The 13,783-nt window shown below is 35.2% G+C and overlaps 1 long non-coding RNA gene across 1 annotated transcript; it reads right to left on the bottom strand.

The window, feature by feature from the left end:
- Nucleotides 1-2,167: 2,167 nt before the first annotated feature.
- Nucleotides 2,168-3,142, bottom strand: LOC127135611 (uncharacterized). Its single transcript, XR_007808620.1, has 2 exons — nucleotides 2,762-3,142; nucleotides 2,168-2,632 (listed from the first exon to the last, which is right to left on the bottom strand). It is a non-coding gene; the product is annotated as an uncharacterized LOC127135611 (long non-coding RNA).
- Between the last annotated feature and the right edge of the window lie 10,641 nt (nucleotides 3,143-13,783).

Raw genomic sequence — 13,783 nt, 5'->3', positions numbered from 1 at the left:
TGATGGCGAATTTGAAAATAAACATTTTGAAAATCTTTTTGATGCAAATGGCATTTCCCATGATTTTTGGGTTGTATCCACCATAGACCAAGCACCAATAGTTCTGACTATGTCAACACTCATCAGAGGTTTATGTTGTTCTTTCTGGAGATGGGTCTCAAGCTGGCACTCCCTTCTATTTTGTTCAAATTTATGAGGGATTCTATCAGAGAATCCATAATTGGTAGTTATTCAAAGAAAGGCAAAGGAAATTTTATTCCCAATGGAAGTTTGATTTCAGATATTCTGGTCGAGAACAGTTTGGTAGATGACCTGCTTGTTAGTGGACTTACTAATGAACTGGTCAAAGAATCTGGTAAAGTCTTCTAGGGAAAGAACTTGAAAAGTATGGGTCTGATCTCTAAAATTTCTAAGCCATAACATTTCCCCTTCAAGGACAAAATATGTGGCATTGGAATCCCTTTAGAAAACTATCTCATTTTCACCAAGGTTGATCCTCCGGAAGTCTTGGCGTTCTACTTGGAAAGTTTCCTCAAGGATAACATTGATCCTTTGGTATATCCCTTTAATCTACCTGAAGATTATCCAGATGTTCATGTCCAACTCTATAAGAGAAGAAGAAAGAGAAAAGATGCTAAGGAAGGGACTTTTATACTGAAGAAGAAGAAGGCTGCAGAGTTTCTGGACGAAGACGAAGTGCCTCTAAGTGGGCACCAAAGGAAGATGCTTCTAAGGGAAACTTCTGGAGTTGTCCAGTAATCAATCAAGAATCCAAGTGAAACTACTTCTAGTAAGTCTCACATAGTTGCTAATCTTGTTGTTTATGATTCTGTAATTTCTAGACGTGGCTTACCAACACAACCCTCTCCATCTCCATCTCAAAACATTCACATCTCACAAACACCATCCACAAATATCATCATCCCACAAATAGTTACTTATGAACCTCCTATTTATGATCAACACACTACTATTTTAGAAAGCCATACATCAACTCTACCTTCACCTATCACTAATCCACCTATTTCTGCTCCCTAAACCGAAAATCCAAATTTCACAACAACCAGAAGATCTCCTTTTAGAGATTCTGGTAACTCGGTGTCTTAAGGTACTCCTGAAGGCATGTTTAATTTTGAACCTGAACCTGAAGTATCTGACTCTAAAAGATACGAGGCCACTCCCTCTCCTTTTCTATTTGTTTATGGTCCAGATCCTCCTCCGCCACAGAACCCTTAGCCTTTTTCAAAATAGTTTTTATCTTGCTAAAATGCTTTTGTGTTTCTGTAACATGATTATATTTTTTTTTGCCTCATGGCACATTTTAATATGTTTGTTTCTTTCCATTATTTTTTGTCTATGTCTTTTTGATTTATGACAAAGGGGGAGAATCGTAATTGATTAGGATATACCTATATTCATGAATCAGAATCCAAATATTTTTTAATGTTTCTGCTAACAACTACTTCGAAGAATAGTTTGTTAATTGTCTTGCAGGGAAAAGTCAAGAACATCATAAGTTGTTGAAGTTTTTCAGATCAAAACATAAGTTACCAGTTTCTGAAGAAATGGTCTACTCTCTGAGTCTGAAGCTTTAACCTTGCTATTTGAGAAAGATTTCAACCAGGAATCAGAACCATGCATCAAGTTCTGAAGAATTGTAAATTCGGCATTAGGTACTGAGGAATTGTAAATTCGATGGTAATCAATGTGTTATTTTGGAGTAAGACAATATAAGTATTAATATATATATATTTTAATTTATAGTTATGCGGGCCTAATGAGCTACCCATGGCCCATACGGGCTAGCTCTAATGTGTGTAATCATTACTAACAATGCACCCTATGACATCATAAGCCATCTTGCGTAGTTTTTTACGAGATCTTTAATTCATTAGAATCATTCAAATTCATTATTTCAATTTTAATATTATTCACATCTATACATCTCAATGAACATGTTCTTTTACTATATCAAACGTGAAGTATGCATATAACATGACACCCACTTTATCAAACCATTTGTTGGTTTTATTCTATCAACAAATAATGAAGTATAACTATTTGCTTCATTATTACAGCCACTACTACTATCACAACAAATATAACAATGAACCATTTTAATTAACAAAGTTGTCAATTGTTAGCAATACCAGAACAATTCATATCATTATACCAAACATATAACATTATTCATACAATAAACATAACATTACAAACTTTCTTACTAACCATACTTTCAAAATAAATTTGTTCCAACTTAACATTACACTACTACAACAAAGCACCTTCTGAAAAAAAATCTTTAACAAAATACTACTGCATCATTAAATCAACTTCATCACAACACCAACAGCAAAATAGACAGAACCACCATTCATTACTCTCCAACTGCACAACTCTTTTTTCAAGGAACCTCGACGATTTAACAAGGACACATACAACGTATTTGGAGAGAATGTACCTATGAAAATCCTAGCTTGTCTCCTCTTTTTAACCTCTTATTTTTAGCATACTCGTATCACCTACTACCTATAAATTTCTTCTTATTCACTATCTTTTTGTTTCGTCTTGCACTCAGAACCTTTCCATAATAGCTCATCTGAGTATCCTTATCAACCATCTCTATCGCTTTCTGATTCCAATAAAAACATTTCTTAGTCACTTCTCTAGGAAAATATTATAGACAAACACATTACAAAACTTAAGATCAATGTGTATCAACAAAATTATAACGTCTATAAGATGATAAATACTATCATACCATAACATTCTTTCTAGCCTTATAGCCGAAGTTGATTTCTTTTTCCCAATAATATTATTCCTCTTGATCATCTTCATATTCGTCGTCTGAATCAAAAAAATTGCCATGCTTGTCTAAGTTCGGATCAAAGAAATCCTCCCACAATCTTTTATGTACCTTCTTCACTTCCTCCCTCAGTTAGCTTCTCATCCCTGCATTAGATGAAGATACATAAAATCATTTTTAGGAAACTGTGAACACAATACACACATAATATGCAACTCATTTTTTCCTCAGTTCTTGTGTAATTACCAACATATTTCTATTACATTATCATCATTTTAAAAAATATATATAAAATATGCTGCCAACAAAATTACATGCAACTTCATTGATACCACTTAAAACCCCTTCAATACTACATTACACAGGACATATATATATATATATATATATATATATATATATATAATATATATATATATATATATATATATATATATATATATATATATATATATATATATATATATATATATATATATATATATATATATATATATATATATAGATATAGCCATCTTTGTAATTAAAATAACTTATAACATTTAAACTTCATTTGAAACACACCAAACATTCATGCAACTTCATCAAACCATTTTATACATAACTTAATCCGTATAGAAACAAAAAATTCTACAGTTATGTCTCATTTGTAAGAAAAAGTTCAAATCATATTTCAAAATGATTCATATATATTACGCATGCAAATAAACATTCAACGACTTCGAACATTAATTCTATTAGATGTGTCTGGTTTTTTCGAGAAAAAAACAACAACCTTTGAACATTCACCAACTCCTTTGTCTTTGCAAGGTGTTGCTTCCTTGGATGCCCTCCACCTACCATAAATGCATGTTGTTTTCCTTTTCCTTTCTTCGTCATTCTTGCAACAGCATTTGATTCCTTATTCATAGTTATTACTTCAGCATAAAGGTTGTCCAACTTATTCTAGAGAAGATTTTTTTTAAATAATCATATTTTTTTTTTAAAATTCAAAAATAATCATAATTAAAAAAAATTACAAAAAATGTGCAGTTTTTTGCCCTAAAGACACATGGGCGCCACCCTAGATGGCGCCTACCCTTTAGTTGGAGGGCAAGTCGCCACCAGGAGTGGCGCCTATTCCTAATTTTTATTTTATTTATTTTTTAGCTTTTTTTTAATAACTTTTTTTAATATGTTTTAAATTATTTTTTTAATTATTTTAAATTTTTTTTAACTAATTTTAAAATTTTTAATTTATATTTATTATAAATTATATTAATTTATATTAATACATATATATAAATAATATTATTTACAAGATATATATATATATATATATATATATATATATATATATATATATATATATATTAATTTATATATATTAATTTAATTTATAACTAAATAATATTATTTATAAATTATTAAAATATATTAATTTATATACATGTAAATAAATAATATTATGTATATATTTGTAAAATACACAAGATATATATATATATAAATATATATATTAATTTATATATATATTAATTTATATTAATAAACATAATATATTTATATTAAAATAATACACAAGACAAATATTATAAAGTTTAATTAAAATGCATTATTAATTTGGGATTTTTTACATATTATGCGGTCCCTGGTACGACCCGCACGGGGGAGGTCTAACTACTCGTCTAGACGGCTCACGTGGTGGTGGTGCTTTCCTATTCCCACCCCTAGTCCTAACGCGTCCCCTTGCTCTTTGCCGTTGTGGTTGGGTCGAAGTCCCTTCAATGTTGTAGGAAAGGCGGGTGCCCTCTGCGCTCTCAAAGCTTTGTCTCGGTGGGACAAACTGACTCCTGTTGGGTGCGCCCTCGAAATGTGGCCTTTGGTAGTTGAGGGTTGAATCGGGTTGGCTAAAGAACAATGTTTGTTGTGGTGTGTAGTAGTCTTGTTGGTAATCCTCTTGTATACCTGTGTCGGGGCTAAGTGGAGGACTGGAAGAACCTGGGACATCGTCGTGATGGAAGTGTTGGGATTGGTGTTGGTGGGGGGATTGAGTTTGTGGTAGGTGTTGGGACTGTTGATGGTGGTGGAAATGTTGAGGTTGGTGTTGGTAATCTTCATGATATTGGGGTTGAGTTTGTGGTATGTAGTGTTGATTTGGTTGGGGGGGCGGACATGTGTTGTGGTGGTTGTTGTTGGTAATACGGTGGTGGTGGTTGTTGTTGGTAATACGGTGGTGGTGGTTGTTGTTGGTAATATGGTGGTGGTTGTTGTTGTTGGTAATATTGTGGTGGTTGTTGTTGTTGGGAATATTGTGGTGGTTGTTGTTGTTGGAGATATGGTTGTTGCATTCGGGGATCGTCCAAATAGAACGGGTCAGACACAATCATTTCTGGATTTGTATTTGCTATATACCAATCCACATATTCCTTTGTCGGCTTCATTTCGTTGGGCGCCACCGGAAATTGTAGAACATAGTGGGCACGCTCTTTCCACATTTTACGGAACTCCTTTGCAAATGCCTTCCAATTTTAGACATACCACTGGTGGCTGACTTTTTTAAGATGCCAAGATTCCAAAGACATTGGGGGGCCTGGGATTTCTTGATGCATTCCGAATTGGAGTTTGACACGGTCACTTTGGTGCATCTCCACAGTGGTGAACCGCATGATAGCCGTTTTTGCTGTCCAAACAGCTGCATCTTCGGGGTTGGGTTGATGTTCCAATCCCAAATATGGTCTCCAAATAAACTGCAAAGAAAAAAATAAATATGTTATTTATTGAGAATGCTTGATATTAATAAATTAGTTAGAAGATGAATGATTTAGTGGTAATACATCTTGTGCTCGGAGACGATCCAAGAGTTGACGATAAAATATTATTTTATTTTTCGGGGTAAGACTGTAATCTAGTCCAGTTGCAATGAACCTAAACAAAAAAAGATAAATAATATTATTTACAAATATTTATAGAATAAATATACAAAATGAAATAACATCATAAATTTACCTAGTTGCGTAGGGGGAGGAGTAGACGTTAGGATTTTCGGGGGCTAGCCTCGGCAATCTCCACTACCCCCATGTTTGGAGCAAAAAAGCACATCCAGAAAATGTACAGTGGTCATTTTGTGCATTTTTACACAAAGAGCTATATAGGAAAGCTAATACAGCAGAACCCCAACTATACGTGTTTATTCTATCTATGTCCTCGAGCAAACTCAAGTACATAAAGTTTATGCTATTTCCCGTGCCTTCGGGAAATAGCAAGTTCCCAAATAATAACATAATGTAAAACCTTGTTTTTATTATTTTTTCTTGTTCGGATGAATCCTCAGTCAAAATTACAGCGTCATGGTAGAGTTGGAGGCTCGATAGTTTAATACCCTGGCCCCTTGCTTTCGCAGATCCCTCACCCTCGACTAGATCTACGCCCAACATTTGAACACATAGTTCGTTGGGTTGTTGAACATTTCCAGTCACAGGCTTACCATCTATTCGAAGACCCAAAAGCATGTACACGTCCTCTAGTGTGACGGTACATTCACCAGTTGGTAGGTGAAAAGTGTGTGTCTCTGGTCTCCAACGTTCACACAAAGCAAGAATAAATTTCACATCAATTGTGGCATCTACCACATGCATAACATGACCGAACCCCGCACACTCTATGTAAGGTATGCACCATGGGTATGGATAAGCCATAGGGTGTGAACGTTGACGAAATTTCTTGGGACCCTTTAAAAACAAACAATATAAACAATCATTAGATTGGAGTTTTAAAAAATAAATTATAAACATACGAAAGAGGCAATGTTCAAGAAAAACTTACGAGTGAGGCAATGTTCGCCCTAGTGCCTCTGTGTTCTTGGCCCATGGTAAGAAGAGACATGATTGCAATGTAGAATGTAGGTTTGTTGATGAAAAGTTCGTCGGTGTTCTCTGAAAAAAAGTGTTAGTGGATGATGAAAATTTTCAAGAATGACCTGTTATTTATAACCGTATTCAAATAGTATGAATATGTAAAAAAATTGGACACGTGTAGCGCATGCAAAAATTTGACACGTGTAACGCATGCAAAGTTGGTTGAGAATCTTGCAGGCTAGGTGGAGTTGGATAGGCATGTGTGAGAATCTTGCAGGCTAGGTGGATGTGACTTTGATGGATAGGCATGCGTGAGAATCTTGCAGGCTAGGTGGATAGGTTAGCATGCATTGGTACAGGTTAGGTTTCACTTTTCTTGTCTAGGGGAAGGCTTGGTGGATGTGTTGCATGCAAAAATATGACACGTCTAACGCATGCATCACAATTGAATCCGTGTATCTGGGCATGCGTGAGAATCTTGCAGGCTAGGTGGATATGACTTTGATGGATAGGCATGCGTGAGAATCTTGCAGGCTAGGTGGATAGGTTAGCATGCATTGATACAGGTTAGGTTGCACTTGTCTTGTCTAGGGGAAGGCTTGGTGGATGTGTTGCATGCAAAAATGTGACACGTCTAACGCATGCATCACAATTGAATCCGTATATCTAGGCATGCGTGAGTACAAGTATTCACACAAATTTTCACACTGGTATTCACAAAATCTTCACAATATCTTCACATATTTCACATATATCTTCACATATCATGGCATCTTCATCACAATACAAAATCAAAGCTCACGTGAATGGTGAGACTTATGAATGTGATATGTCTGGCTTCCTATTTAGAAACACCGATTGCACTCGTTTTTGTCTAAATAGAGGAGCTGACTTCTCTTATCTGAAAAAAAAAAGATTGAGTCCAAACTTAGACAACCTGTGTCCCAAATTTTTTATCAACAACCTTTTTTTTCTGAAAATAACTCAGTCGGGTTTTATAAGTCATTGATTCAAAATGACATGGAGGCACAAAACATGTTTCGTAACCATGAGTATTTTAGTTACGATTATATAGTGTTGTACATTGTCTTGGAACAATTTCAACCAACTCAGAATATTCAGTCACAGGTTATTGATCATGTGGTTGATGACGAACAAGATGTTGAACACCCCGTTGAAGACGATGTGGTTGATGATGCAGAAGACGTGGTTGATGACTTGGTGAACCGTGATTCTGAAGACGAAGACCAAGTACAAATACCTATAGCGCAACGCTACTCACCGCCTGCGCACTTCACAACCCTTAACTTGGGCGAGGATGAGCCCTCGTTAGATATGTTCTACAACCTATATATGAGGTCTGATGAGGAGTTAAAGAAGGGTGACCAATTTTGGACCAAGGAAGAGTGTCTGTTAGCAATAAAAAACTGACACTTGAAAAACTGTGTTGACTAGGATGTTAACAAATCAAACCCGGAAAGATACGTTATTTTATGCAAAAACCCGGAGTGTGGGTATAGGTTGATGGCATCGTACAAGAAGAAACATAATGCGTGGGTGATAGGGTTCATTTCTCAAGCTCACACTTGCGTCAACACAAACATGGCACAAGATCATCGCAAACTTAGCCATGATATGATCTGCCATTCCATGATACCTCTTGTTGAAGCTGACCCATCACTCAAGGTCAAAACTATTATCTCCCATTGTGTTGTTGTTTTCAAATATACACCATCGTACAGAAAGGCTTGGTTAGCGAAAACCAAGGCAATTGAACTGGTATACGGTAATTGGGAGGAATCATACAAACAACTTCCGCGCTACCTGGTTGCACTACATTTGTATTCACCTGGGACGGTTTCTATAATGGAAACCTTGCCGGCACAATCCCCTGACGGAACTCGTCTAGAAGGTAATGGAATATTCCATAGACTTTTCTGGGCATTCCGTCCCTGCATCTTCGGTTTCACATTCTGCAAACCGCTTATTCAAGTCGATGGAACTTGGTTGTATGGGAAATACAAAGGATCGTTACTGATGGCGGACACACAAGATGGAAATTCTAATATTTTCCCAATAGCCTTTGCATTGGTAGAAGGAGAAACGGCTGCTGCTTGGAGTTTCTTTCTTAAGAATTGTAAGACCCCAATTTTGTCCCTAAGATCCCTCACGGCATCATATCATTTCATTTGCAAAGCCTCAAGGATCATTGAGCATCTTGGTCCCTGGCCTTTGGATGGGACTCCTTGTGAGTGGTTTGAGATCACCAAGCATGCTTGAATTGTATATCATTGCTTTTCTTGTTTTATTTACTAACCAAAAGCACAAAAATATGTCACTAACATTTCTTGTTTGTAGCTTGAGCAATCACAAGGTCAAGAGCTTCAAGGAGATTCTTTGTGCAAAATATGGCCAAGAGAATATGATAGCAAGCATGGTAATGGTTCCCAAAGCTCTCATCCATCAAATATGCCTCCCTAGCATCTTAATTCATCATTTTGATCAAAGCAAGTCAAAGGTTTGAGGTCTTGTTCTTCAAGGAAGCCCTAATTCATCTGTGCACCACAATGCCTTGCTCATGAAGCAACCTCAACCCATGATCAAATAAAATCAAGGGAAGTTCTTTAATTCATAATTTCATGCATATTTGAACTTATTTGAGTGTCCTCAATCATCAAGTCATCTAGATATGAGTCATAGCTTGAGAAGTTGATCAGTCAATTCATCTAACTATTTTGAAATGCACTGAGATCTAACTTTTTATGTGTTGGTCAAATGGTGATGATTCCAAAAGAACAAATGTTCTTAAGGACAATATGAACAACTTTCATGTTCATAAAAATTTGATTTGAAGCTTGGAAAACCATCTTCCATTCCAATACATTATAGGTCATTTTGACTAAAACCCTAATTTTGGGTCAACTTCCCAAGGACATAACTCATTCATTTTTTATGATTTCGAGGTGGGATCAAATGCATTGGAAATCTCAAGATGTCTAATTCAAATGTTATGTTGAACACAATTTCAAAATCTTAAAGTAAATACATGTGATAATGCAAGACATTATAGGTCCTTTTGGGTCAAAGGCATTAAAAGTCAAAAAAGTCCAACTTCAAGTGCCCATAACTTCTTCATCAAAAATCCAAATGATGCAAAATTTAAGTCCATTTTGATTGTATTGAAAATATATACAACTTTTATGTTGGAGGTTTTTCCATTTGAAGTTTGCATCATCAAAACAGAAGGGATTGAAAGTTGGCCAATTTTAGAAACCTTGCCTTGACATGTTTTGCACATAACACTTTAAACTCAAATTTCATAAATTTCTACACTTCAAATAAGTTTTTGTCCAACATAACATTTGTTCCTTATACAAATACCTTTCCAACCATTACCCACATGCTTATGTTTGGATTTTCTAAATGGTACTTTCGAAGAGATGATTGTTTAGGTACAAATGGAGAATTCACTTGAAATCTTGCTACATGAGGAATTGCCTTTGCATTTCACACGTCCAATTCCATCTGGCTGGTGTGCAGAACTCATTTGGCATTATGTTTGGGCCTTGTGCATGATCATGCAAGCCCATGCAATGAAGCTTCACATGCCATGCACACGAATCCTTTCACACTCTCCTTGCCATTTCCTCTATAAATAGAGACTTCATTCCCTCCATTTCACACGCCTAATTCAATCTGAAATGCTGCAGAATTCTCTCCCTAACCATCACTAAAGAAGCAATTGCATTTTTCTCAAAAAATTTCAAATCTAGAATTCAGCTTCATCTGGTTGTATTCTTAGATCTAATGCTTCTAGACCTTCACCATACGTCTCATTGAACTTCTGTTTTGATAAAGCAAGCAAGGCAACAAGCTCAAGCTACCAGAATTCAAGCACACACTCCAACTGGTATTTCCTTCGATTCTCCTAATCCTTTGACCTATTGGCTTAGATTTTGTGTTGGCTGAAGTCCTCTCAATGGATGCATCATGTTTATGCTTTTAATTTTTGAAAATCATTGAGTTCATGATGAACACCAGATTTTTCCATCTCTGATTTCTCACACTATAGAGATCTAGAAGGAAAATGGATGGTATAGGGATGATGTACATCATCCCAGCTTTCTAATGATGTATAGATCGCACGTTTTGGTTGCCTTTTTAATTTCTGCAATTTGGCCAAAAAATCCAAGCTCACCGGAGAAGACGGTGGCTCCGGTGGTTTCATCATCTCCAGTTTAAATCCTGGCCATTGGATCTATTTCCCAGATTGAATCTTAGCCATTGTTTGTTATGACTTTCTATTGTTTCACATGTGCACGCATTGACCGTGGATCACCATAGGCGCGCGCCTTAGGAGCGTGTGATCTGCCAGCTCAACTAATGAGCTCAGATCCAACGCTCCTCCTTTTTTTGCATTTTATAATTTCTGATTTTTATTTCTTTAATCCCTTTTATTTCAAAAAATCATATCTCTCTCATTTTTTATCCAAAAATTATGGGACCAATTGCATTATTTCCCAAATAAATTCTAGTTTCTATTTATTATTTTTAATATTTTTATTTTGTCATTTGATATTTTTTGTGAATTTTCTCTTTTCTGGTTATTTTTAATTCATTTTAAATAGTTTTTGATATTCAAAAAATACAAAAATATTTTCCTAACCTATTTGAATGATGATGGATCTATGAAAATATTCTCATCAATTTTTGAATTGATTTGAGATTTATTTGAGATTTTAGTTCAATTAGGTTATTTTTATTCATTTTTAATAGATTAAAAATAGTTTCTGACTTTTAAAAATGCTGAAAATTTTTGTCAAACTTTGTTTGACCTTGTTGAACTTAGGATAAATCATTTGGACCTTTCAAGGTTGATTTGAAGTGATTTTGAAGTTTGACCTTTCTTTAATATTTTAATGCAAGTTTATTTTAAATATTAAAAAATGTCAAAAATAGTTTATTCATTTCTTGACTTCCAATCTTCATCTCACTTCTGTTTTTGATTGTTTGACCTTGACTCTCAATGTTATTGGTCAACATATGAGGATTGGTACATGGTATTTCATTTAATGCACTTTTATTTTGCCATTTCCATTTCTCATATTCATCTCCTTCTTCTTCTTCCTCCTTTTTTTTCTTTTTGATCAATGAGTTGAAGGTTGATAAGTTAGCATTGATTAGGGAGATTTAATCTTCCTTGATTCAAATCTAATTCATCTTGATCAATTGATCAAGTGAATGGCTTTGCATTAAGGATAGGTTATCTTCTAAATCATGCAAAAGGCTTAAACCAATACAAGATCAATTCTCTTCTTCTTTTTGGCATGGCAAGTTGTTGGGACTTGGTTCACTAATAAAGACTCCTAACTTGTGTTTGTTGCCTACATTATTACTGACCGGCCTCAGATAGTTGTGACTTCTACATAAGTCCAATTACGATTGCTTAACATAGCGCTAAATTTGCCTTATGGCACACTAACTACTAACACTAATTATTGACAATTAACATCTACTTTATGCAATTTACTATTCTTGCACATATTATTCATTTGCTTTTCTCTTTGCTCACTTGAGCACATGTTTATGTTAATGTCATTTTCCTTTTGCTCACTTGAGCACATAATTGTGTATATATTATTTTGCTTGTGTTTTGTTTTGATTGTGGTGAACCAAATGCAAAGAAATGGACTTAGTTTCTAGGACTTTCCCTATGCAAAGAAATGGAGAGTTGTACTTAGTTTCTAGGACCTTCCTTATGTAAAATTGGAGTAAAGGATCTTAATGATGAAGATGGATTAGAAGGACCAAATCTCTAAACTCACTCTTGTCCATTCTTGTTTTACTTCATGGAACTTTTGATGTGTGTGCTTTTGTGCTAGGAGTTTCCATTTGAGCTTAATTGGAGGACCATTGCCATGTTCATCTAAGTGGAAGAAACAAGATACATTGAGGATCCCTTATGAGACTTGTTTGATTGCTTATGCTTTGTGTGATTGCTTATTCCAAAGGATGGGAGCTACTTGGATCATCAATATGATCTCAAGAGAGGAACTCCATTATGGTTTTGATTCTTCATCCCTCATCTTTTTTCTTTACTTAGGGCCTTAGCCATTCTTCTTCTTCTCTCCACTCTAACTCAAACCAAAACTTTTGTGCAAACATTTAACCATTGTTTTCAAACATTAGAAACCTAAGCCTTAGGCTTTTGATTTTCAAACCTTCTTTTCATAACACTTATTTTGAATTGAATCTTTAAGTCAACTTTGACCATTTTTGTATATACTTCTAATTGGTAAACATAACCCATTCAAATGTCTTTTTGTGGTTCCAATGGCCACTTCCTTAATCAAATTTTTCATAACCTTTAGCTATTAGGTTTAAGTTATCTTTGTGGTAGATGTAATACTCACCTATATCCTTAGTGATGGACAATGAGTCTTCCATGCTTATTATAGGGTTAACCCCTCACTAGCATGTTGCAGATATCCTCACATGGTGGATTTGTGGTTTGGTTGAGTTTTCTCCCCTTGATAACAAAAGACCTTAAGGCTTTTGGACCAATCAATTCACCAACTCATTTTGAGATTTTTACCCCGAACTACGAGGTTTTGATCCTAATCTTTTTTTTAAGATGGTACGTAGGCAATGGGTTTATCCATCCAAACACAAAATGTAAATAACTTGTATATTCTTTTCTCATCCCTTCAATCATGTTTGCACAAACAAATTTTCATAAAACAACAACCTTTGCAACAAGTGTGAAAAGGGCTCCCTAGGAGTACCTAGGATGTTTTGGGTGCCTAACACCTTCCCATCACATAACCAACCCCCTTACCCAGATCTCTGTTTCTTTTACTAGTTTTTGTTAAAACTTTTAGGTTTTTGTTCGCTTTCTAACCATTCCTTTGGATAAATAGAAGTGCGGTGGCGACTCGACTTGTATGGTTTACCTTGGATTTAGTCAATATCTCTAATGGTAACGAATACCCCGCTACAGAAAAGTGGCGACTCTGCTAGGGATAATGCCTAGTGGGTTTTGCCAACTTTTCATGCTTGTTGTATTGTATTGTTTGGTGACATATTTTTGTGCAATTTGGGATTACTGTATTGTATGTAATGATTGATTTGCTTGAATATT

Source organism: Lathyrus oleraceus, chromosome 4 (genome assembly GCF_024323335.1).
Source record: "Lathyrus oleraceus cultivar Zhongwan6 chromosome 4, CAAS_Psat_ZW6_1.0, whole genome shotgun sequence".
Lineage (NCBI taxonomy): Eukaryota > Viridiplantae > Streptophyta > Magnoliopsida > Fabales > Fabaceae > Lathyrus > Lathyrus oleraceus.
This window is presented reverse-complemented; position numbering and strand designations above follow the sequence as displayed.